The sequence below is a fragment of the Moschus berezovskii genome, chromosome 24, assembly GCF_049115385.1.
Source record: "Moschus berezovskii isolate FMDL1 chromosome 24, NW_MosBer_1.0, whole genome shotgun sequence".
NCBI classification, from domain to species: Eukaryota; Metazoa; Chordata; class Mammalia; order Artiodactyla; family Moschidae; genus Moschus; species Moschus berezovskii.
In genome coordinates this window covers 62,463,788-62,476,299 of record NC_142483.1, presented here as the reverse complement: position 1 = coordinate 62,476,299, position 12,512 = coordinate 62,463,788, and positions in this window count along the sequence as shown.

Sequence of the window (12,512 nt, the reverse complement as noted above, 5' to 3'; positions counted from 1 at the left end):
GTGAAAAGGCGGAAAAACCCAGAGAGTTTGGGCAGGCAAGGCAGGCTGGGAAAGGGGTGTGGGCGGCCACGTCAAAGGGACCTAGGGGAATTCCCGGGCAGTTAGGCCTCTGTGCGCTGCTGACGGCCCGGAGCCCAGGTTTCATCCTGCCTGCTGCGTGGCAGGGCCTCAAACCAAAGCCTCTTCTTTTCGAGAGGTGGGATGGGAGAAGAAAACGTATTTGGACGGACACAGCAGCTCATCGGCGTCCACGCACCACCTTCCCTTTTCCCTGGAAAGTCCGGGTGCTTAACAAAAGTCTTCATGCTTCGGAAGCCTGGTGCCGATGACCAGGGCGCAGCTCCCATCTCTGCCAGGGGCCTTCCCCCATTTCAACTCTTCTCCTGTCGGGCGGCAGGGGTAGTGCGGTGAGCCCGGCGCGAGCTGCTTGATCCCGAGGCAAAGCCTTCCACTCCACGGCTGCAGCTGCAGGTCCAGGGCGGCATCGCAATATGCCTCTGGCAGGACCACCGCTCACTGCCAGATTCCTCTTGCCTCCCGTCGCCCTTCTCAATCCTGCCCCCCTGACCCAAGGATGGTCCCCCTGCCGGGTGCTTTGTGGGGTGGGGTGCAGAGGGGCGGGCCAGGGAGACGAGCTTTTCTTTTCCGAAAACCATGCCATTGGCCATAGGGTGCTCTTACTGAGTTTAGTTAGCAGGACGCGGTGGCGGCATGGTGCGGTGGAAGTTGGAAGGAAGTTCTTGCTATATATCCCCAGGCAAACAAGACTAGCCTTTCTCTAGTAGGACTGCCCCGGCCCACATTCTCTGGGGGACAAGGTCATTGTCCTCGCACCCTAAGCTATTAACCATCTGGGTTGTCCGGAATTCCCCTGCTTGGGGTTGTTGTGGTGGATGACTTGAGCCTTCTTTGCTTGTCGCTGGCCAGGAGGGAGACATTATCTACTTGAAAAAACCTTACCTGAATTCGTAGATCAAGTCGTTTCGAAGTACATACAATCCCTTGACTGTTTTCATGTCAACCCCCGTGTTTGCTTTAGAGACCTGGGTGGCCAAAGGATACATTGCTAAAGATGGCTGTGGGTGTGGTGGTGGGGTGCCTCCATTTCTTCCAACTCATTGGGACCTGTTCAGCGCGGAAAGAGAAGTGCCTCTAGTCGTCCATCTCCCGCGTTGCGTCAGGCAGCATGCTTCCTTCTTTTCTGCTCCTTCCTCCTGATTTCCTTCTCCTTCTCCTCTCCGCCATCCGTCCGTTTCTTTAAGAAAGCACACACTCTTTGCAACTCCCGTTGTGGGCACAGGTCAAGGCTTCGTTCTGTCCAGAACGTGCATGCTACCTTCGTTGGCTAAGTGCAACCTCCTTCCTAACAATGGGCGGTACACTGTCCCTTTCCTGGGTCTCTCCAGGGCACTTGGGTTGGGGGGCACGAGCCATGCCCGTGAAAGCCCATTGTCTCCGTGGGATTCTTTCCACGGTCTCTGCTTGGAGGCCAGGCGCATCCCCTCTGACTCAGCACCCACCGCTATTGACGTCAATAGGGGCGGAGCCGCCTCACACTATCATAAGTCCTGAGCTGCTGGGTCCTGGCCCGCTGAGACAGCAGTCTGCAGCGTCCTTGTGGCTCTCCCACCATGGCTTCGTCCGGCTCCTCCAGCACTTCCACAGGTACGTTTGCCCTCGCTCCCTGGGGTTGGATGACATCTCAGGGCTTTGTGGATCGCCCTGCTGCGGGCTCACGGCAAACGTGTCAACTGACCACCGAGAATGACAGGGACCGATCCACTGGGCCCCTGGTTTCCAGGCATCGGGTGTGCCCAAAGAGGCACCGTTTGGTAGTTTTCACCTTTGGCACACCCATGGCTTCTCCTTTCTCTTTTCTGTGATGATGGTGTTGATTGAGGGGCCGGGCGGGGAGGGCGGCTGGGAGGGGGCCCTTTTTCTTCATCTTCCTGTGGAAATGGAAGTCGGGCCGCTCTGCGGCTTTGCCACCTGCAGTGGCTTTCTCGCCACAGTCCCCTACTGCCTTCCGTCTTCCATCAGGCGTTGCCTGTCGGGCTTCGCTTCGCCTTCCTTCCCTTCCCTTTCCTTTCCCGCTAGTGACGGCAAATATCGCCCGGGCTCGTGTTAGCCCCGAGAAGCCAGGTTCCCTCCCGTGGGCATCGTGAAGAAGGGAATTCTGGGAGAAGCCCCATCGAGACGTTTCCCAGGCATCTGCCCAGACAGGTGGAAAAACGTCTCTGCAGACAGGCGGGAGTGTTGTGGCCTTTGGTGGGTGGGAATTCTTGCCGGCTTTGTTGAGGGGGTGGGTTTGGTCTCCTTTCTACTTGCTCCTGTATCTTGGGATTCTGGCGTGCGTGGGTGTTAGGGGCCTTCCCCCAGGCCCTTGACTCTCAGCCCGGCTCTGGGGGTGTAGCCAAGTGACTTCCAAATGCAGACCTGTCCCCAGGCTCGCGGCTTTGCTCAGGCACAGGGACAACTCCCCTGGGTGGGGAGCATGCTTCGGCACCTCCGTGGAGTCCTCCCCCACCCCCACGTCCTCTGACTCTTTCCTTTCTTCTCTTCCACAGGCCCCATCGCCACAGGATCTTGAAGGAGGAGACTCATTCTGAAGCTGAGCCAGAAGGACGCCCCGCAAGCACTCTTTCAACACAACCCCTACCCTGGCATAGCGACCAGAGAACGACTGGGCCGAGAGCTTGGCATTGCCAAAAGCACAGTTCAGGTAGGCGCCCCTCTCTCCACCCGTTATCCCTCTCAGGCTCCCCGTGCCAATCCACGTCAGCGGAAAGCATGTGGCGGCCTTTCCCTTCAGAACCAATTCTCACCGTTTGCCCCTAGGTCTGGTTTCGAAACCAAAGAAAACGGTCAAAGCAGAGCCGATTGCTTTCTGGAAATGTGCACCAAGACAGGGAAGTGGTGCCAAGGTCCACGCCCACACCACCATCGGCACCTCCTCTACCTGTCTTCCTCTCAAGGTAATTTACCCAGTGTTCTGCAAAGGCAAGTCCCCCAGAGGGGGTCCCTAAACCTCCCCCTCTTGACAGAGAATCCTCTCTGCTGGTGAATGACCACTGGAGGCCCAGAAACACCAAGGAGGGATGGCCCATTCCCCCATCAGTGGCACCACGCCCCCAGTCTGCACGGACGGGTACCGCTGTTCCCCCTTTGCACCCCCTCCCCAGCCCCCCTCAGGAACTTTCGCCTCCGGCTGCCCAGGAAACCTTGCCCTGAGGAGCATGCTTCAGGGCACTCTGCGGCAAGACCGGAGCAGGAAAGAGACACACGGGGACATGCCTGTATGCGGAGTGCACACGTGCATCCACGATGGGTCCAGGCACGCCCTCCATCTGTGGGTGTATTCCTTAGAACCCTGCACCGGCTGCAGAGCCACCTGAAGTGATTCAGGTGTGTGGAACTCTGCATCCCCTCCACACCCTAGGGTATCTGTGCTGGGAACATTCCATGGGCCTTAAAGTCCTCTCCTCTCGGTAAAGAGCACAGTCATCTCTCCTTCTCAAACAAGGATCCTGTGCAAGCCTTCACGAGGGATCGCTTTCCAGGCATTGCCACCAGGGAAGAACTGGCTCGTCAGACGGGAATCCCAGAACCTAGAATACAGGTAAGTTCTCCAGCCAGCGCATGGGCTCAGGACGTGGCCCAGGAGAAAGAAGCATTGAGCCCTGCCAAGCATTTGGAGCTGGATCCACGTAGGCTTGGGCTGGAGCATGGGCTTGGGGGGAGGGGGCCTAAATTTGGTGGGCTGAGTGGTTAGTTTTGGGCCACTGGTGGCTATGCAGGCTCCCCTCACTTCCCATGGCCAAGGGATTCATTTGCAGAAAATGGACCTGCAGAAGTGGTACTGGGACTGACAGATCAGAACACAGGCAGATCTCCCAGGGGCTGGAACTCAGACTCCACGGAGCATCTCCAGCGGGGGCAGGTACAGGAGGGCTCTTCTTTGCCAGCGGCCCCTCCCCGATGAAGTGCTCAGCCATCCTTCCCTTCCTTCCTCCCATCGCCTCTCAGCATCTCAAGGCAGCCTGGAAGAGCTCAAAGGAACCATGTGTCTGAACCATGAAAGAGAAGAGGGGCACGTGGCTGCAGCTTCAGAGGGGCACCCACTCACTCACCGACCCTTGGGTCATTGGAGAGTGGCCACAGTGCTCGTGGGAGGTGGTGGGGTTTGCTGGTGACCTCAACGAAGTGGGAGACTTCTAGGCGTCACTAATAATACAGACATTATCTCCTTGCAAACCTGTTCCTGAGTTCAATTCAGAGACCCAGTGGTTTTGAAGTACAGACAAACCCCGGACCATTCTCATGTGAACCCCCGTGGTTGGGTTGAGAAACCTGGGTGGCCCAAGAATACATTGCTAACGATGGGAGTGGTGTGGTTGGTTCGTTTCTTTCCAATTCAATGGGACCTGTTCAGAGTGAGAGAAGAGCCCCTCATAATCCATCCCCCCCGTGTTGCTTCATGCAGCCTCTGCCTTCTTGGTCTTCTCCTGCCTCCTGACTTTCTCCTCCTTCTCCTCTCAGCCCTCCCACAGGAAGGCTCTAATGCAGCACTCTAACTCAGTACAGTCACAGAATAAGGGACTGCACCTTAGCAAATACTAAAGTGGGGTGGGCTGCCTATAGTTTATACCTCCAGAGTAAGACAGGCAAGCACATGACTGCCAGAATCAGAAGGCAAGGGCCTGCTGCAATTTCAGCCCCAGATACCACATCAGCTGCCAAGCTGTGAGCAGCCGCCTGTTGTCACCCACTTCCTCCTATGATCCTGGCTGGCTGGGATCCGCCAGCAGTGTTACAGCTCGAGACCAGCTTCCCTGGGAAAGTGCACAACCCACCTGGGACTGTGACCTCATGGACTAGCCAAGAGCCCAAGCAGCTTGGCCAAGGGTCCCACAGACTGAGTCCGACTCTCCTGGGACGTGCATGCCCACCTACAGAAGTGGCAACCGCCCGTGCGGTCCAGCCTTAGCAACTGAACCACATACACAGCAGCGTTTACAGTGTCTCTCCCTTTTCTCAGCATAACTGAGCAAGTGGGCCCAAATAGGTGGCCCCTTTCACTCCCTCACTTCAGACTTTGAAGAGAGACTTGCAAGCAGAGGCAGGTCAAAAAAAAAAGCAGAAGTGTGAGCAAAGCAAAGAAGGAGGAATCACACCAGAAATGGCAGGTGCAACAGATTAAAATCCTGCAGTTAACTTGAGACTGTGTGCTTTAGTGGAAACTGTAGGCTTTCAGGGAGAAGGCAATGGCACCCCAATCCAGTACTTTTGCCTGGAAAATCCCATGGACGGAGGAGCCTGGTAGGCTTCAGTCCATGGGATCGCAAAGAGTCAGACATGACTGAGCGACTTCACTTTCCCTTTTCATTTTCATGCACTGAAGAATGAAATGGCGACCCACTCCAGTGTTCTTGCCTGGAGAATCCCAGGGACGGTGGAGCCTGGTGGGCTGCTGTCTATGGGTTCGCACAGAGTCAGACACGACTGAAGCAACTTAGCAGCAGCAGCAGTAGGCTTTCAGAGCAAGTAAAAGCCAGAACAACGGAAGATCTTGAGACTGAACTGACCACACTGCAAACAAGTCTAGAGACCTTCCAAGATATATTGGAGAACCTTCTGAGTAGGCAAAGTGACTGGAGCAGAAAAATGGAGGAATCACATAAACATTCCTCTCACTACCACCATATACATACTATCTACCTCCTATAAATTTATTATTTCTAAATTTGTTATTTTATGCTTTTCCCCCTTTTCAGCCCCCTTTTTTCCCCTTATACTGTCCTAATAAAATTCTTTATTACTCCTTTTTTATTTTTATATCCCTTTCACCTTTCTAAAAAAAAACCAAAAAACCTTATTTTTAAAATAAATTCCATACTTTACTTTTGTGTTTGATATTTTGTTTTTCTACATTGTACTTTTGAAAGGCTAATTTTTATTCTCGGTTTTTAATTTTTGCTTTATGATCTTTTGTTAACTTTTTTTTGTTTTTTTTCCTTTTTTAATTTTTATCTTTGAGAAACTAACTTTTAGTATCCATTGTCACTTAGGGATTTGATTGTTGGCTTGGTTGCTCTCTTCTGACTCTCCCTTTTCTCCTTTTCACCCTCTTCTGTTCTCTACATAACTCTGTCAATCTCTTTGGGTGTTACTGGCTGTTGAGTTGTTTTACTATTAACCTAGGGGTTTTGTCTCCTGTGCTGTGTGGCCTGAGAAATTTTGGTGCTCCTGTTAAGAGGTTGGAACTAAACCCAAGGCAGGAGACTCAACTCCAGGACTTTGGAACATCAGAGAACTCCCAAATCCATGGAACATTAATAGACGAGATCCCACCCAAAAAGCTCCATACCTACACGAAGACCTAGCTTCACTCAAGAGCCAGCAAGCTCCAGCACAGGACACCACATGCCAATCCTCCAGCAAGAACACAACCCTGCACATTAACAGACAGGAGGCACAAAACTACATCAAACCCATAGACACTCCCAAACTCACACTGCATACTGCACTGCCATCCAGAAAGATGAGATGGAGCTCCATCCACCAGAACACAGGCACAAATCCCCCCAACCAGGAAACCTTCACAAGGCACTGGTGCAACCACACCCACAGGGAGCAGACTACGCAACTAAGAGGAACTATGCCTCTAAAACCTTCAGAAAGGAGACCCCAAACATAGCAAACTAAACAAAATGAAAAAACAGAGAAATACCTAGCAGGTGAAGGAACGTGGTAAAAAGGCATCAGACCAAACAAAAGAGGAGATAGGAAACCTATCTGAAAAAGAATTCAGAATGATAGTAAAGATGATCCAACATCTTGAAAACAAAATAGAAACATGGATAAATACACTGGAGGAACAGATTGAAAAGCGGTAAGAAATATTTAACAAGGATCTAGTAGAAATACAGACTAGTCAATCAGCAACGAACAACACAATAACTGAGATTAAAAATACTCTGGAGGGAGCCACCAGTACAGGAACTGAGGCAGTTACAGATGAGTGAGCAGAAAAAGAATGAAAGTAAATGAGGGCAGCCTTAGAGCCCTATGGGACAGTGGTAAGCACCCCACATTAGAATCACAGGTGTTCCAAGAGAAGACAACAAAAGTAAAGGGCGTGAGAGAATATTTGAGGAGTTAATAGTTGAAAACATCCCTAAAATGGAGAAGGAAATAGCCACGACGTCCACAAAGTCCAGAGAGTCCCACAGAGGATAAACCAAAGGAGAAACATGCCAAGACATATATTAATCAAACTAACAAAAATTATTCACAAAGAAAAAAATCTTAAAAGTAGCAAGGGAAAAGCAAAAATTCAGAACAGCTCAGTTCAGTCACTCAGTCGTATCCAACTCTCTGCGACCCCAAGAATCACAGCACACCAAGCCTCCCTGTCCATCACCAACTCCCAGAGCTCACGCAAACTCATGTCCATTGAGTCAGTGATGCCATCCAGCCATCTCATTATCTGTCGTCCCCTTCTCCTCCTGCTCCCAATCCTTCCCAGCATCAGAGTCTCTTCCAGTGAATCAACTTGTTTCATTAGGTGGCCAAAGTACTGCAGTTTCAGCTTCAGCATCAGTCCTTCCAATGAACACCCAGGATTGATCTCCTTTAGAATGGACTGGTTGGATCTCCTTGCAGTCCAAGGGACTCTCAAGAGTCTTCTCCAGCACCACAGTTCAAAAGCACCAATTCTTCAGCAAAAATTACATACAAGGAAATTCTCATAAGGCTAAAAGCTGATCTTTCAACAGAAACTGCAGGTCAGAAGGGAATGGCAGGATATACTTAAAGTGATGAAAGGGAAAAACCTACAACCAAGATTATTCAGCAAGGATTTCATTCAGATACAAAGGAGAAATAAAAAGCTTCACAGATAAGCAAAAGCTAAGAGAATTCGGCACCACCAAACCAGCTCTTCAACAAATGCTAAAGGAACGGCTCTAGACAGGAAATACAAAAAAGGATTATAAAAACAAACAGAAAACAATAAAGTAAATGGTAACAGGAACATACTTATCAATAATTACCTTAAACATAAATGGGTTAAATGATCCAACCAAAAAGACAGACTAACTGAATGGATACAAAACAAGTCCCCTATGTATGCTGTCTACAAGAGACCCACCTCAAACTTAGGGATACATACAGACTGAAAGTGGGGGGTGAAAACAGATATTCCATGCAAATGGAGACCAAAAGAAAGTAGAAGTAGCAATGCTTGTATCAGGTAAAATAGACTTTAAAATAAAGATGGTTATAAGAGACAAAGGACACCACATAATGCTCAAGGGATCAATCTAAGACATAATTATTAACATCCATGAACCCAACAAAGGAGCACCTCAAGATGTAAGGCAAATGGAAATAACTATTAAAGGGGAAATCGACAGCAACACAGTAATAGTGGGGGACTTTAATCCATCCACTCATGGATGGATAGATCATCCAGACAGAAAATTAACAGGAAACACAAGCTTTAAATAATACACTGGACCGGTTGGACCTAATTAGTATCTTCAGTACATCTGATCCAAAAACAATCAGTTCAGTTCAGTTCAGTCGCTCAGTCGTATCCGACTCTTTGTAACCCCATGAATCACAGCACGCCAGGCCTCCCTGTCCATCACCAACACCCCGAGTCTACCCAAATCCATGTCCACTGAGTCGGTGATGTCATCCAACCATCTCATCCTCTGTCGTCCCCTTCTCCACCTGCCCTCAATCTTTCCCAGCATCAGGGTCTTTTCAAAACAATAGATTTCACTTTTTTCTTAATTGCACATGGAACATTCTCCAGAACAGATCAAATCCTGGACCACAAATCAAGCCTTGAAAAAATTTAAAAATGAAATCATTTCAAGCATCTTTTCTGATCACAATGCTGTAAGCTTAAATATTAACTACAGATGGTGTATTAAACAGCAAAGACATCACTTTGTCAACAAACACCCGTACAGTCAAAACTATGATCTTTCCAGTAGTCATCTATGACTGTGAGAGTTGAACCATAAAGACAGAGTGCCAAAGAATTGATGCTTTTGAACTGTGGTGTTGGAAAACACTCTGAGAGTCCCCTGGACAGCAAGGAGATCAAATCAATCAATCCGAAAGGAAATTAACCCGGAACATTCACTGGAAGGACTGATGCAGAATCTGAAGCTTCAATACTTTGGCCACATGACGCAAAAGCCGACTCACTGGAAAAGATCCTGATGCTGGGAAAGATTTTAGGCAAAAGGAGAAGAGAATGACAGAGGATGAGACAGTTGAATGGCATCACCAATTCAATGGACATGAACTTGGGCAAACTCCAGAAGATAGTGAGGGACAGGGAGGCCTGGTGTGCTGTAATCCACAAGATGACCAAGTCGGGCACAGCTTGGTGACTGAACAACAACATGATAAATAACTATAAATAACAAGAAACATGGAGGCTAAACAATGCACTTCTGAATAACCAATAGATCACTGAAATATAAAAGGAAATCAAAACAAGCTTAGAAGAAAATGACAATGAAAACAAGACAACCCAAGACCAATGTGATGTAGTAAAAGCAGTGCTAAGAGGGAAGTTCGTAACAATACAAGCCTACCTCAAGAAACAAAAGACATCAAATCAACAACCTAACTTTACACCTAAAGCAACTAGAAAAAGAACAAAAATCCCAAAGTTAGTAGAAGGGAAGAAATCATAAAGATCACAGCAGAAATAAATGAAAAAGAAATGAAAGATAGCAAACATCAATAAAAATAAAAGCTGCATCTTTGAGAAGATAAAATTGACAAAACGTTAGCAAGATTCATCAAGGGAAAAAGACTCAAATCAATAAAACTAGAAATGAAAAAGAAGTTACAAAAGACAACACAAAAAAACAAAGGATCGTAAGAGACAACTACGAGCAACTATATGCCAATAAAATGGACAACTTGGAAGAAATTGACAAATTCTTGGAAAAGTACAACTTTCCAAAACTGCACCAGGAAGAAATAGAAAATATGAACAGACCAAGCACACACATGGAAATTGAAACTGTAATAAAAAATATAGATCAATGGAACAAAACAGAAAGCCCAGAGAAAAATCTACACACCTAAGACCACCTTATTTTTGACAAAGGAAGAAGGAAACAAGATAGTCTTTTCAATAAGTGGTGCTGGAAAAACTGGTCAACTAAATGTAAAAGAATGAAGTTAGAATGCTTCCTAACACTATACATAAAAATAAACTCAAAATGGATTAAAGACCTAAATGTAAGACCAGAAACTATAAAACTCTTAAGAGGAAAACAAAGGCAGAACACTCTGATATATATCACAGCCAAGATTCTGTATGACTCTCCTCCTAGAGTAATGGAAATAAAAATAAGAATAAACAAATGGGACCTAATTAAACTTAAAAGCTGTTATACAACGAAGGAAACTGCAAACATGGTGAAAGACAACCCTCAGAATGGGAGAAAATAATAGCAAATAATACAACTGACAAAAGATTAACTTTAAAAATATACAAGCAGCTCCTGAAATAACAGGAAAAAAAAAATTTTAAAAAGACATTTCTCCAGAGAATATATACAGATGGCTAATAAACACATGAAAAGATGCTCAGTATTGCTCATTATTAGAGAAATGCAAATCAAAACCAAAATGAGGTATCATCTCACACCAGTCAAAATGGCCATAATAAAAAAATCTACAAATAAATGGTAGCGAGAGTACGGAGAAAAGGGAACCCTCTTACCATGTTGGTGGGAATGTAAACTGATACAACCACTATGGAGAACAGGATGGAGAGTCCTTAAAAAACTAGGAATAAAACTATCATACAACCAGCAATCCCACTACTGGGCATATACCCTGAGGAAACCAGAATTGACAAAGATACATGTTCACCGCAGCACTATTTACAATGGCCAGGACACGGAAGCAACCTAGATGCTCATGGGCATTGATTGGATGAGGAAGTTGTGGTTGTGCAGTTGCTCAGTCACGTCCAACTCTTTGTGACCCTGTGGACTGCAGCATGCCAGGCTTCCCTGTCCTTGCCCATCTGCCAGAGCTTGCTCAAACTTAATATTCAATGAGTCAGTGATGCCATCCAACCATCTCATCCTCTATCATCCTGTTCTCCTCTTGCCATCAATCTTTCCCAGCATCAGGGTCTTTTCCAATGAGTTTTCCACCTATTCCCATCAGGTGGCCAAACTGAAGCTTCAGCATCAGTCCTTCTAATGAATATTCAGGGTTGATTTCCTTTAGGATTGACTGGATTGATCTCTCTGCAGTCCAAGGAACTCTCAAAAGTCTTCTCCAGTACTGTAATTCAAAGGCACTAGTGCTCAACCTTCTTTATGGTCCAACTCTCACATCCATACATGGCTACTGGAAAAACCATAGCTTGGTGTATACGAATCTTTGTCAGCAGCGATGTCTCTGATTTTTCATACAATGTCTAGGTTTGTCATAGCTTTTCTTCCAAGGGGCAAGCACCTTACAATTTTGTGGCTGTCATCACTGTCTGCAGAGATTTCAAGATTAAAGAGAAAAAAAAAAAAAACACTCTCAACAGACTGGGTATAGAAATGACATACCTAACATAATAATACCATATATGACAAACCAGCCTTGTCATCATGAGGAGGCTTGCAAAACTTAATGAAGCTATCAGCCATATCTTGCAGATCCACCTAAGAAAGACAGGTCTTAGTGAAGAAGTCTGAAAAACAAGGCCCATGGGAGGAGGAAATGGCACACCACTCCATTATTTTTGCAACAAGAACCCCATGAGCAGTATGAAAAGGCAAAAAGAAATGAAACCAGATGAGCTCTCCAGGATAGAAGGTTACCAGTATTCTACTGGGGAAGAGCATAGGGCAATTACAAATAGCTCTAGAAAGAATGAAGCTGCTAGGCCAAAGCAGAAACAATGCTCAGCTGTGGATGTGTCTGGTGGTCAAAGTCTGATGTTGTAAACAGCAATATTGCATAGGAACCTGGAATGTTAGATCCATGAATCAAGTTAAGTTACAAGTGATCAAGCAGGAGATGGCGAAAGTGAACATCAACATCTTAGTAATTAGTGAACTAAAAAGGATGGGAATGGGAGAATTTAATTCAAATGACCATTATATCTACTATTGTGTGGGCAAGAATCCCTTAGAAGAAATGGAGTAGCTCTCACAGTCAACAAGAGTCCAAAATGCAGTACTTTGGTGCAATCTCAAAAACAACAGAATGATCTTGGTTTATTTCCAGGGCAAACCACTCCAAGGCTATGCCCCAACCACTGATGCCAAAGGAGCTGAAGTTGACCAGTTCTTTGAAGACCCTATAAGACCTTCTAGAACTAACCAAAAAACTAAGCAAAAAAGGGATGTCCTTATATCATAGAGAAGTGGAATGCAAAAGCAGGAAGAGATACCTGGCTAAACTTGCCTGTTTAGCCTTGGAGTACAAAATGAAGCAGGGCAAAGGCTAACAAAGTTTTG